The following is a 12287-nucleotide window of genomic DNA, read 5'->3' on the forward strand; positions in this document are numbered from 1 at the left end:
ACCGAATCTTCACAAAACAAAAATGATGCTTTTAAAGTCATTAAACCCGAATTTTCGTGCACCCGAATCTTCTGAATCAGATACCTCTCGTTTGCCGACTGAATCCATGTCCCTTTCAATATTCTGCTGACATGCACACTATTAAATGTGCCACTAACTTATAGAATCAAAGAATAAGGGAATGGTTGCAGCCCGTCGAGCCCATGCCAATTCTCAACAAGTCTCACTCCCCTGTCATTTACCCACAGCTGTGCAATTTTTTTCATTCGGAGACTTATCCAACTCCGTTTTGAAAGATAAGATTGAGTCTGACTCTACCGCCCTTTGGAGCAGTGTATTCCAGATTCTAACCACTTGCTGAGGAATGGCCACTCCTGTTCGTATGTGTCAAGGCAGAGAAACACGGGATCAATTCCTGCCACACTCACAACCTTGCTAAATATCGCACCGTCATTCTATTCTCGTGACACAAGCTCCAGAAGTGTAGTCCAGCTGTTGAGGTTGAAGCTCTGGTTATGTTCCCAACAATGTTAATGTCACAGCGTTTCCGTAGTGTAGTGGTTATCATGCTAGCCTCACAAGCGAAAGGTCCCCGGTTCGAAACCGGGTGGAATCATTATGCAAACGTGTTCAATTAATGATTAGATAAAATTAAATCATTCATATTAGTGGTTCAATATTAACAGAGTGCAGTGTCTCACGATGCTGGTCCATTTGCTGATTTCTCTCTACAGTTCTGTCCACACTCAAATTCTACACAGTGTATCTCACTCCCTCCCGTTTCCAGCCCTGACGCTGGAGAAACCATATCTCAAAGCTGCACATTCCGTGCATTCAGGCCAGCTGTGAGAGATTATTAAAGGATCCTGCCACGCCACCACGCTTCACAACAGAAACTTAAAGCCTCAAACAAACCCATCGACTAATCGCTCTACCCCACCTCCAGAGTGAGTGAGGGCGGGACAAGCCCGAACTTCCGCTCCCACACTCTCCCATCAGCCGCTGCCGGCGGAAAGCGGAGAATACAGCATCAAACAGCGGTTTACCGCCCTTCACTGGGCTGCAAAATGCCACCGTCCGAGACAACGCTCCCCGTACACCGAACAGCAGCCTCATAAGATGCTACATCTCAGCTTCCTGAGTTCAAGCCCCAGCTTGCACGAACACTTCCTCACTGGAAACACCATTAATTATCTGATTGCCACGTTTTGCATCATGAAAGTAATCCTAACCGATAATTATATAATCATAGAGGTTTACAGCATGGAAGGAGTCATTTAAGCCCATCGTATCTGCACCGGCCAACAAATGACGAGTTTTAGGCGTGTACCCTTGCACCTTATTGCATTTCATGTGCACATCTAAGAACTTGTTAAATGTGGTGAGGGTTTCTGCCTGCACCACACTTTCAGGCAGTGAGTTTGAGACCCTCACAAACATCTGCATGCAGAATGTTCACCTCAAATCCCCTTTAAACCTGATACTAATTACTTTTAAATTATGCAGCCTGGTTGTTGACCACTCCACTCTGTGAAATAGATCCTTTTAATCAACAATATCTAGGCCGCTCTTATTTTTATACACCTCAATGCTGTCGCCCATCAGCCTCCTCTGTTCCAAGGAAAACAAACCCATCCGAATCAATCTGTCCTCCTAGCAAAGTTGCTCCACTCCCTGTAACATCTACATAAATCTCCTCTGTTCCCGCTCTAGCTTATTCACGTTCTTACTTCAATGCGGTGACCAGAACTGCACGCTGTACTCCAGCTGTGGCCTAACCAGAATTTTATACAGGTCTAGCATAACCCACTTGCTGTTCTGTTCCTTGCTTCTGCCAATAAATGCAACCATTCCATATGACTTCTTAATCAACTTTTCCAACTGGTCAGCTACCTTCAGGGATCTGTGGACAAGCAATCCCAGTTACCTTTGTTCCTCTACACTTCTCAATGTCATACCAGTTGATGTGTATTCCCTTTCCTTGTTAGCCCTCCACAAATTCGCGATCTCTCACATCTCTGGATTAAATTCAATTTGCCACTGCTCTACCCCCTTATCAGTTGATTGATATCTTCCTGGAGTCTCCAGCTTTCTTCTTCATTATCAACCACACTGCCTATTTTAATAACACCTGAAAACTTCGTAATCATAACACCTATATTCAAGTTTAGATCATTGATAAATACCATAAAAAGCAATGGATCTGGCACTGAAAACTGCGGAACCCCACTGGAAACATCCTTCCAGTCACAAAAACACCCATCAAACATTACCCTTTGCTTCCTGCCTCTGAGCCAAATTTGGATCCAATTTGCCACTTCGCCCTGAATCACATGGGCTTTTACTTAGAAAATGCATAATCATTAAATGTTATCCTGCCTTCATGGGAAAACATCATTAATTGACTGATGATCTTCATTTGCACAACTAAAGAAATGTTAACTGAAGGAGAATCCTTAATTGAATAACTTATCTGTGCTCTGCACTTTACCTCTGAATCCATAAACCATTTTGGACACTGTGCTTTAGAAGTCTGCTTCAAAATGTTCATTGCTGGTAACATGTACATGAGACGTTGGAAACAGTGAGATAGACTGCAGTGCAAGGGACTGGTTATTGTGAAACAGCAAAGAAAATATACATTCTGGAAGAATACCATCGAAAATTAGTGTGGCCCTAACAGCCAAAAAGAAGATGAAGTGCTGAGCCCTTTTCAGCAAAAAATTCTTTTTCAAACATTTCTCTGACCGAATCTTCACAAAAGAAAAATGATGCTTTTAAAGTCATTAAACCCGAATTTTCGTGCACCGGAATCTTCTGAATCAGATGCCTCTCGTTGTGCCGACTGAATCCATGTCCCTTTCAATATTCTGCTGACATGCACACTATTAAATGTGCCACTAACTTATAGAATCAAAGAATAAGGGAATGGATGCAGCCCGTCGAGCCCATGCCAACTCTCAACAAGTCTCACTCCCCTGTCACTTACCCACACCTGTGCAATTTTTTTCATTCGGATACTTATCCAACTCCGTTTTGAAAGATAAGATTGAGTCTGACTCCACCGCCCTTTAGAGACGTGTATTCCAGATTCTAACAACTTGCTGAGGAATGGCCACTCCTGTTCCTATGTATAAAGGCAGAGAAACACGGGATCAATTCCTGCCACACTCACAACCTTACCAAATATAGCACCGTCATTCTATTCTCGTGACACAAGCTCCAGAAGTGTAGTCCAGCTGTTGAGGTTAAAGCTCTGGTTATGTTCCCCATGGTGTTACTGCCACAGTGTTTCCGTAGTGTAGTGGTTATCACGTTCGCCTAACACGCGCAAGGTGCCCGGTTCGAAACCGGGCGGAAACATTATGCAAACGTGATCAATTAATGATTAGATAAAATTAAATCATTCATATTAGTGGTTCAATGTTAACAGAGTGCAGTGTCTCACGATGCTGTTCCATTTGCTGATTTCTCTCTGCAGTTCTGTGCACTCTCAAATTCTACACAGTGTCTCTCACTCCCTCCCGTTTCCAGCCCTGACGCTGGAGAAACCATATCTCAAAGCTGCACATTCCGTGCATTCAGGTCAGCTGTGAGCTTCGATTAAAGGATCCTGCCACGCCACCAAGCTTCACAACAGAAAATTAAAGCCACAAACAAACCCATCGACTAATCGCTCTTCCCCAGCTCCAGAATGAGTGAGGGCGGGACAAGCCCGAACTTCCGCTCCCACACTCTCCAATCAGCCGCTGCCGGCGGAAAGCGGAGAATGCAGCATCAAACAGCGGTTTCCCGCCCTTCACTGTGCTGCAAAATGCCACCGTTCGTGACAACGCTCCCCGTACACCGAACAGCAGCCTCATAAGATGCTTCATCTCAGCTTCCTGAGTTCGAGCCCCAGCTTGCACGAACACTTCTTCACTGGAAACACCATTAATTATCTGATTGCCACGTTTTGCATCATGAAAGTAATCCTAACCGATAATTATATAATCATCGAGGTTTACAGCATGGAAGGAGTCATTTAAGCCCATCGTATCTGCACCGGCCAACAAATGCTCAGTTTTAGGTGTGTCCCCCTGCACCTTATTGCATTTCATGTGCACATCTAAGAACTTGTTAAATGTGGTGAGGGTTTCTGCCTGCACCACACTTTCAGGCAGTGAGTTTGAGATCCCCACAAACATCTGCATGCAGAATGTTCACTTCAAATCCCCTTTAACCCTTACACTAATTACTTTTAAATTATGCAGCCTGGTTGTTGACCACTCCGCTATGTGAAATAGACCCTTTTAAACAACAATATCTAGGCCCCTCCTATTTTTATACACCTCAATACTGTCGCCCATCAGCCTCCTCTGTTCCAAGGAAAACAAACCCATCCTATCCAATCTGTCCTCATAGCAAAGTTGCTCCACTGCCGGCAACAACTACGTAAAGCTCCTCTGTACCCTCTCCAGCGTATTCACGTCCTTCCTTCAATGCGGTGACTAGAACTGCACGCAGAATTCCAGCTGTGGCCTAACCAGAATTTTATACAGTTCTAGCATAAATCACTTGCTGTTCTGTTCCTTGCTTCTGCCAATAAATGCAACCATTCCATATGACTTCTTAACCAACTTTTCCAACTGGCCAGCTACCTTCAGGGATCTGTGGACAAGCAATCCCAGTTACCTTTGTTCCTCTACACTTCTCAATGTCATACCAGTTGATGTGTATTCCCTTTCCTTGTTAGCCCTCCACAAATGCGCGATCTCTCACATCTCTGGATTAAATTCCATTTGCCACTGCTCTACCCCCTTATCAGTTGATTGATATCTTCCTGTAGTCTCCAGCTTTCTTCTTCATTATCAACCCACAGCCTATTTTAATAACACCTGAAAACTTCGTGATCATAACACCTATAATCAAGTTTAGATCATTGATAAATACCATAATAGCAATGGATCTGGCACTGAAAACTGTGGAACCCCACTGGAAACATCCTTCCAGTCACAAAATCAACCATCAAACATTACCCTTTTCTTCCTGCCTCTGAGCCAAATTTGGATCCAATTTGCCACTTCGCCCTGAATCACATGGGCTTTTACTTAGAAAATGCATAATCATTAAATGTTATCCTGCCTTCATGGGAAAACATCATTAATTGACTGATGATCTTCATTTGCACAACTAAAGAAATGTTAACTGAAGGAGAGTCCTTAATTGAATAACTTATCTGTGCTCTGCACTTTACCTCTGAATCCATAAACCATATTGGACAGTGTGCTTTAGTAGTCTGCTTCAAAATGTTCCTTGCTGGTAACATGTACATGGGACGTTGGAAACAGTGAGATAGACTGCAGTGCAAGGGACTGGTTATTGTGAAACAGCAAAGAAAATATACATTCTGGAAGAATACCATCGAAAAGAAGTGTGGCCCTAACAGCCAAAAAGAAGATGAAGTGCTGAGCCCTTTTCAGCAAAAAATTATTTTTCAAACATTTCTCTGACCGAATCTTCACAAAAGAAAAATGATGCTTTTAAAGTCATTAAACCCGAATTTTCGTGCACCCGAATCTTCTGAATCAGATGCCTCTCGTTGTGCCGACTGAATCCATGTCCCTTTCAATATTCTGCTGACATGCACACTATTAAATGTGCCACTAACTTATAGAATCAAAGAATAAGGGAATGGATGCAGCCCGTCGAGCCCATGCCAACTCTCAACAAGTCTCACTCCCCTGTCATTTACCCACAGCTGTGCAATTTTTTTCATTCGGATACTTATCCAACTCCGTTTTGAAAGATAAGATTGAGTCTGACTCCACCGCCCTGTAGAGAAGTGTATTCCAGGTTCTAACCACTTGCTAAGGAATGGCCACACCTGTTCCTATGTATAAAGGCAGAGAAACAGTGGATCAATTCCTGCCACACTCACAACCTTGCTAAATATAGCACCGTTATTCTATTCTCGTGACACAAGCTCCAGAAGTGTAGTCCAGCTGTTGAGGTTAAAGCTCTGGTTATGTTCCCAACAATGTTACTGCCGCAGCGTTTCCGTAGTGTAGTGGTTATCATGTTCGCCTAATACGCGAAAGGTCCCCGGTTCGAAACCGGGCGGAAACATTATGCAAACGTGTTCAATTAATGATAAGATAAAATTAAATCATTCATATTAGTGGTTCAATATTAACAGAGTGCAGTGTCTCACGATGCTGTTCCATTTGATGATTTCTCTCTACAGTTCTGTTCACACTCAAATTCGACACAGTGTCTCTCACTCCGTCCCGTTTCCAGCGCTGACGCTGGAGAAACCATATCTCAAAGCTTCACATTCCGTGCATTCAGGTCAGCTGTGAGAGATTATTAAAGGATCCTGCCACGCCACCACGCTTCACAACAGAAAATTAAAGCCACAAACAAACACATGGAATAATCGCTCTTCCCCAGCTCAAGAGTGAGTGAGGGCGGGACAAGCCCTAACTTCCGCTCCCACACTCTCCAATCAGCCGCTGCCGGCGGAAAGCGGAGAATGCAGCATCAAACAGCGGTTTACCGCCCTTCACTGGGCTGCAAAATGGCACCGTTCGAGACAACGCACCCCGTGCTCCGAACAGCAGCCTCATAAGATGCTTCATCTCAGCTTCCTGAGTTCGAGCCCCAGCTTGCACGAACACTTCTTCACTGGAAACAGCATTAATTATCTGATTGCCACGTTTTGCATCATGAAAGTAATCCTAACCGATAATTATATAATCATAGAGGTTTACAGCATGGAAGGAGTCATTTACGCCCATCGTATCTGCACCGGCCAACAAATGCCCAGTTTTAGATGTGTACCCTTGCACCTTATTGCATTTCATGTGCACATCTAAGAACTGGTTAAATGTGGTGAGGGTTTCTGCCTGCACCACACTTTCAGGCAGTGAGTTTGAGACCCCCACAAACATCTGCATGCAGAATGTTCACTTCAAATCCGCTTTAACCCTTACACTAATTACTTTTAAATTATGCAGCCTGGTTGTTGACCACTCCACTATGTGAAATAGACCCTTTTAATCAACAATATCTAGGCCCCTCGTATTTTTATACACCTCAATGCGGTCGCCCATCAGCCTCCTCTGTTCCAAGGAACACAAACCCATCCTATCCAATCTGTCCTCATAGCAAAGTTGCTCCACTCCCGGAAACATCTACGTAAATCTCCTCTGTACCCTCTCCAGCGTATTCACGTTCTTCCTTCAATGCGGTGACCAGAACTGCATGCAGTACTCCAGCTGTGGCCTAACCAGAATTTTATACAGTTCTAGCATAACCCACTTGCTGTTCTGTTCCTTGCTTCTGCAAATAAATGCAACCATTCCATATGACTTCTTAATCAACTTTTCCAACTGGTCAGCTACCTTCAGGGACCTGTGGACACGCAATCCCAGTTACCTTTGTTCCTCTACACTTCTCAATGACATACCAGTTGATGTGTATTCCCTTTCCTTGTTAGCCCTCCACAAATGCGCGATCTCTCACATCTCTGGATTAAATTCAATTTGCCACTGCTCTACCCCCTTATCTGTTGATTGATATCTTCCTGGAGTCTCCAGCTTTCTTCTTCATTATCAACCACACTGCCTATTTTAATAACACCTGAAAACTTCGTAATCATAACACCTATATTCAAGTTTAGATCATTGATAAATACCATAAAAAGCAATGGATCTGGCACTGAAAACTGTGGAACCCCACTGGAAACATCCTTCCAGTCACAAAAACACCCATCAAACATTACCCTTTGCTTCCTGCCTCTGAGCCAAATTTGGATCCAATTTGCCACTTCGCCCTGAATCACATGGGCTTTTACTTAGAAAATGCATAATCATTAAATGTTATCCTGCCTTCATGGGAAAACATCATTAATTGACTGATGATCTTCATTTGCACAACTAAAGAAATGTTAACTGAAGAAGAATCCTTAATTGAATAACTTATCTGTGCTCTGCACTTTACCTCTGAATCCATAAACCATTTTGGACACTGTGCTTTAGAAGTCTGCTTCAAAATGTTCATTGCTGGTAACATGTACATGAGACGTTGGAAACAGTGAGATAGACTGCAGTGCAAGGGACTGGTTATTGTGAAACAGCAAAGAAAATATACATTCTGGAAGAATACCATCGAAAAGAAGTGTGACCCTAACAGCCAAAAAGAAGATGAAGTGCTGAGCCCTTTTCAGCAAAAAATTCTTTTCCCAAACATTTTTCTGACCGAATCTTCACAAAACAAAAATGATGCTTTTAAAGTCATTAAACCCGAATTTTCGTGCACCCAAATCTTCTGAATCAGATGCCTCTCGTTGTGCCGACTGAATCCATGTCCCTTTCAATATTCTGCTGACATGCACACTATTAAATGTGCCACTAACTTATACAATCAAAGAATAAGGGAATGGTTGCGGCCCGTCGAGCCCATGCCAACTCTCAACAAGTCTCACTCCCCTGTCATTTACACACAGCTGTGCAATTTTTTTCATTCGGATACTTGTCCAACTCCGTTTTGAAAGATAAGAATGAGTCTGACCCCACCACCCTTTAGAGCAGTGTATTCCAGATTTTAACCACTTGCTGAGGAATGGCCACTCCTGTTCCTATGTATAAAGGCAGAGAAACACGGGATCAATTCCTGCCACACTCACAACCTTGCTAAATATAGCACCGTCATTCTATTCTCGTGACACAAGCTCCATAAGTGTAGTCCAGCTGTTGAGGTTAAAGCTCTGGTTATGTTCCCAACAATGCTGCTGCCACAGCGTTTCCGTAGTGTAGTGGTTATCACGTTCGCCGCACACGCGAAAAGTCTCCGGTTCGAAACCGGGCGGAAACATTATGCAAACGTGTTCAATTAATGATGAGATAAAATTAAATCATTCATATTAGTGGTTCAATGTTAACAGAGTGCAGTGTCTCACGATGCTGTTCCATTTGCTGAATTCTCTCTACAGTTCTGTTCACACTCAAATTCTACACAGTGTCTCTCACTCCCTCCCGTTTCCAGCCCTGACGCTGGAGAAACCATATCTCAAAGCTTCACATTCCGTGCATTCAGGTCAGCTGTGAGAGATTATTAAAGGATCCTGCCTCGCCACCACGCTTCACAACAGAAAATTAAAGCCACAAACAAACCCATCGAATAATCGCTCTTCCCCAGCTCCAGAGTGAGTGAGGGCGGGACAAGCCCTAACTTCCGCTCCCACACTCTCCAATCAGCCGCTGCCGGCGGAAAGCGGAGAATGCAGCATCAAACAGCGGTTTACCGCCCTTCACTGGGCTGCAAAATGCCACCGTTCGAGACAACGCTCCCCGTGCTCCGAACAGCAGCCTCATAAGATGCTTCATCTCAGCTTCCTGAGTTCGAGCCCCAGCTTGCACGAACACTTCTTCACTGGAAACAGCATTAATTATCTGATTGCCACGTTTTGCATCATGAAAGTAATCCTAACCGATAATTATATAATCATAGAGGTTTACAGCATGGAAGGAGTCATTTACGCCCATCGTATCTGCACCGGCCAACAAATGCCCAGTTTTAGGTGTGTACCCCTGCACCTGATTGCATTTCATGTGCACATCTAAGAACTGGTTAAATGTGGTGAGGGTTTCTGCCTGCACCACACTTTCAGGCAGTGAGTTTGAGACCCCCACAATCATCTGCATGCAGAATGTTCACTTCAAATCCCCTTTAACCCTTACACTAATTACTTTTAAATTATGCAGCCTGGTTGTTGACCACTCCGCTATGTGAAATAGACCCTTTTAAACAACAATATCTAGGCCCCTCCTATTTTTATACACCTCAATACTGTCGCCCATCAGCCTCCTCTGTTCCAAGGAAAACAAACCCATCCTATCCAATCTGTCCTCATAGCAAAGTTGCTCCACTCCCGGCAACAACTACGTAAATCTCCTCTGTACCCTCTCCAGCGTATTCACGTCCTTCCTTCAATGCCGTGACTAGAACTGCACGCAGTACTCCAGCTGTGGCCTAACCAGAATTTTATACAGTTCTAGCATAACCCACTTGCTGTTCTGTTCCTTGCTTCTGCCAATAAATGCTACCATTCCATATGACTTCTTAACCAACTTTTCCAACTGGCCAGCTACCTTCAGGGATCTGTGGACAAGCAATCCCAGTTACCTTTGTTCCTCTACACTTCTCAATGTCATACCAGTTGATGTGTATTCCCTTTCCTTGTTAGCCCTCCACAAATGCGCTATCACTCACATCTCTGGATTAAATTCCATTTGCCACTGCTCTACCCCCTTATCTGTTGATTGATATCTTCCTGGAGTCTCCAGCTTTCTTCTTCATTATCAACCCACTGCCTATTTTAATAACACCTGAAAACTTCGTAATCATAACACCTATATTCAAGTTTAGATAATTGATAAATACCATAAAAAGCAATGGATCTGGCACTGAAAACTGCGGAACCCCACTGGAATCATCCTTCCAGTCACAAAAACACCCATCAAACATTACCCTTTGCTTACTGCCTCTGAGCCAAATTTGGATCCAATATGCCACTTCGCCCTGAATCACATGGGCATTTACTTAGAAAATGCATAATCATTAAATGTTATCCTGCCTTCATGGGAAAACATCATTAATTGACTGATGATCTTCATTTGCACAACTAAAGAAATGTTAACTGAAGGAGAGTCCTTAATTGAATAACTTATCTGTGCTCTGCACTTTACCTCTGAATCCATAAACCATATTGGACAGTGTGCTTTAGAAGTCTGCTTCAAAATGTTCCTTGCTGGTAACATGTACATGGGACGTTGAAAACAGTGAGATAGACTGTAGTGCAAGGGACTGGTTATTGTGAAACAGCAAAGAAAATATACATTCTGGAAGAATACCATCGAAAAGAAGTGTGACCTTAACAGCCAAAAAGAAGATGAAGTGCTGAGCCCTTTTCAGCAAAAAATTCTTTTCCCAAACATTTTTCTGACCGAATCTTCACAAAACAAAATTGATGCTTTTAAAGTCATTAAACCCGAATTTTCGTGCACCCAAATCTTCTGAATCAGATGCCTCTCGTTGTGCCGACTGAATCCATGTCCCTTTCAATATTCTGCTGACATGCACACTATTAAATGTGCCACTAACTTATACAATCAAAGAATAAGGGAATGGTTGCAGCCCGTCGAGCCCATGCCAACTCTCAACAAGTCTCACTCCCCTGTCATTTACCCACAGCTGTGCAATTTTTTTCATTCGGATACTTATCCAACTCGTTTTGAAAGATAAGAATGAGTCTGACTCCACCGCCCTTTAGAGCAGTGTATTCCAGATTTTAACCACTTGCTGAGGAATGGCCACTCCTGTTCCTATGTATAAAGGCAGAGAAACACGGGATCAATTCCTGCCACACTCACAACCTTGCTAAATATAGCACCGTCATTCTATTCTCGTGACACAAGCTCCAGAAGTGTAGTCCAGCTGTTGAGGTTAAAGCTCTGGTTATGTTCCCAACAATGTTATTGCCACAGCGTTTCCGTAGTGTAGTGCTTATCACGTTCGCCACAGACGCGAAAAGTCCCAGGTTCGATACTGGGTGGAAACATTATGCAAACGTGTTCAATTAATGATTAGATAAAATTGAATCATTCATATTTGTGGTTCAATATGAACAGAGTGCAGTGTCTCACGATGCTGTTCCATTTGCTGATTTATCTCTACAGTTCTGTTCACACTCAAATTCTACACAGTGTCTCTCACTCCCTCCCGTTTCCAGCCCTGACGCTGGAGAAACCATATCTCAAAGCTGCACATTCCGTGCATTCAGGTCAGCTGTGAGAGATTATTAAAGGATCCTGCCACGCCACCACGCTTCACAACAGAAAATTAACGCCACAAACAAACCCATCGACTAATCGCTCTTCCCCAGCTCCAGAGTGAGTGAGGGCGGGACAAGCCCTAACTTCCGCTCCCACACTCTCCAATCAGCCGCTGCCGGCGGAAAGCGGAGAATGCAGCATCAAACAGCGGTTTACCGCCCTTCACTGGGCTGCATAATGCCACCGTTCGAGACAACGCTCCCCGTACACCGAACAGCAGCCTCATAAGATGCTTCATCTCAGCTTCCTGAGTTCGAGCCCCAGCTTGCACGAACACTTCTTCACTGGAAACACCATTAATTATCTGATTGCCACGTTTTGCATCATGAAAGTAATCCTAACCGATAATTATATAATCATAGAGGTTTACAGCATGGAAGGAGTCATTTAAGCCCATCGTATCTGCACCAG

General features: G+C 43.6%; 3 non-coding genes across 3 annotated transcripts; all 3 read left to right on the forward strand.

Moving 5' to 3' along the window:
• Window positions 1-3290: 3290 nt before the first annotated feature.
• Window positions 3291-3363, forward strand: trnav-aac (transfer RNA valine (anticodon AAC)). Its single transcript has one exon. It is a non-coding gene; the product is annotated as a tRNA-Val (tRNA).
• Window positions 3364-6035: 2672 nt separating this feature from the next.
• On the forward strand, window positions 6036-6108 carry trnai-aau (transfer RNA isoleucine (anticodon AAU)). The gene has a single exon. It is a non-coding gene; the product is annotated as a tRNA-Ile (tRNA).
• A 2675-nt stretch (window positions 6109-8783) lies between these two features.
• On the forward strand, window positions 8784-8856 carry trnav-cac (transfer RNA valine (anticodon CAC)). Its single transcript has one exon. It is a non-coding gene; the product is annotated as a tRNA-Val (tRNA).
• Window positions 8857-12287: the final 3431 nt, after the last annotated feature.

The sequence above is a fragment of the Pristiophorus japonicus genome, chromosome 3, assembly GCF_044704955.1.
Source record: "Pristiophorus japonicus isolate sPriJap1 chromosome 3, sPriJap1.hap1, whole genome shotgun sequence".
Lineage (NCBI taxonomy): Eukaryota > Metazoa > Chordata > Chondrichthyes > Pristiophoridae > Pristiophorus > Pristiophorus japonicus.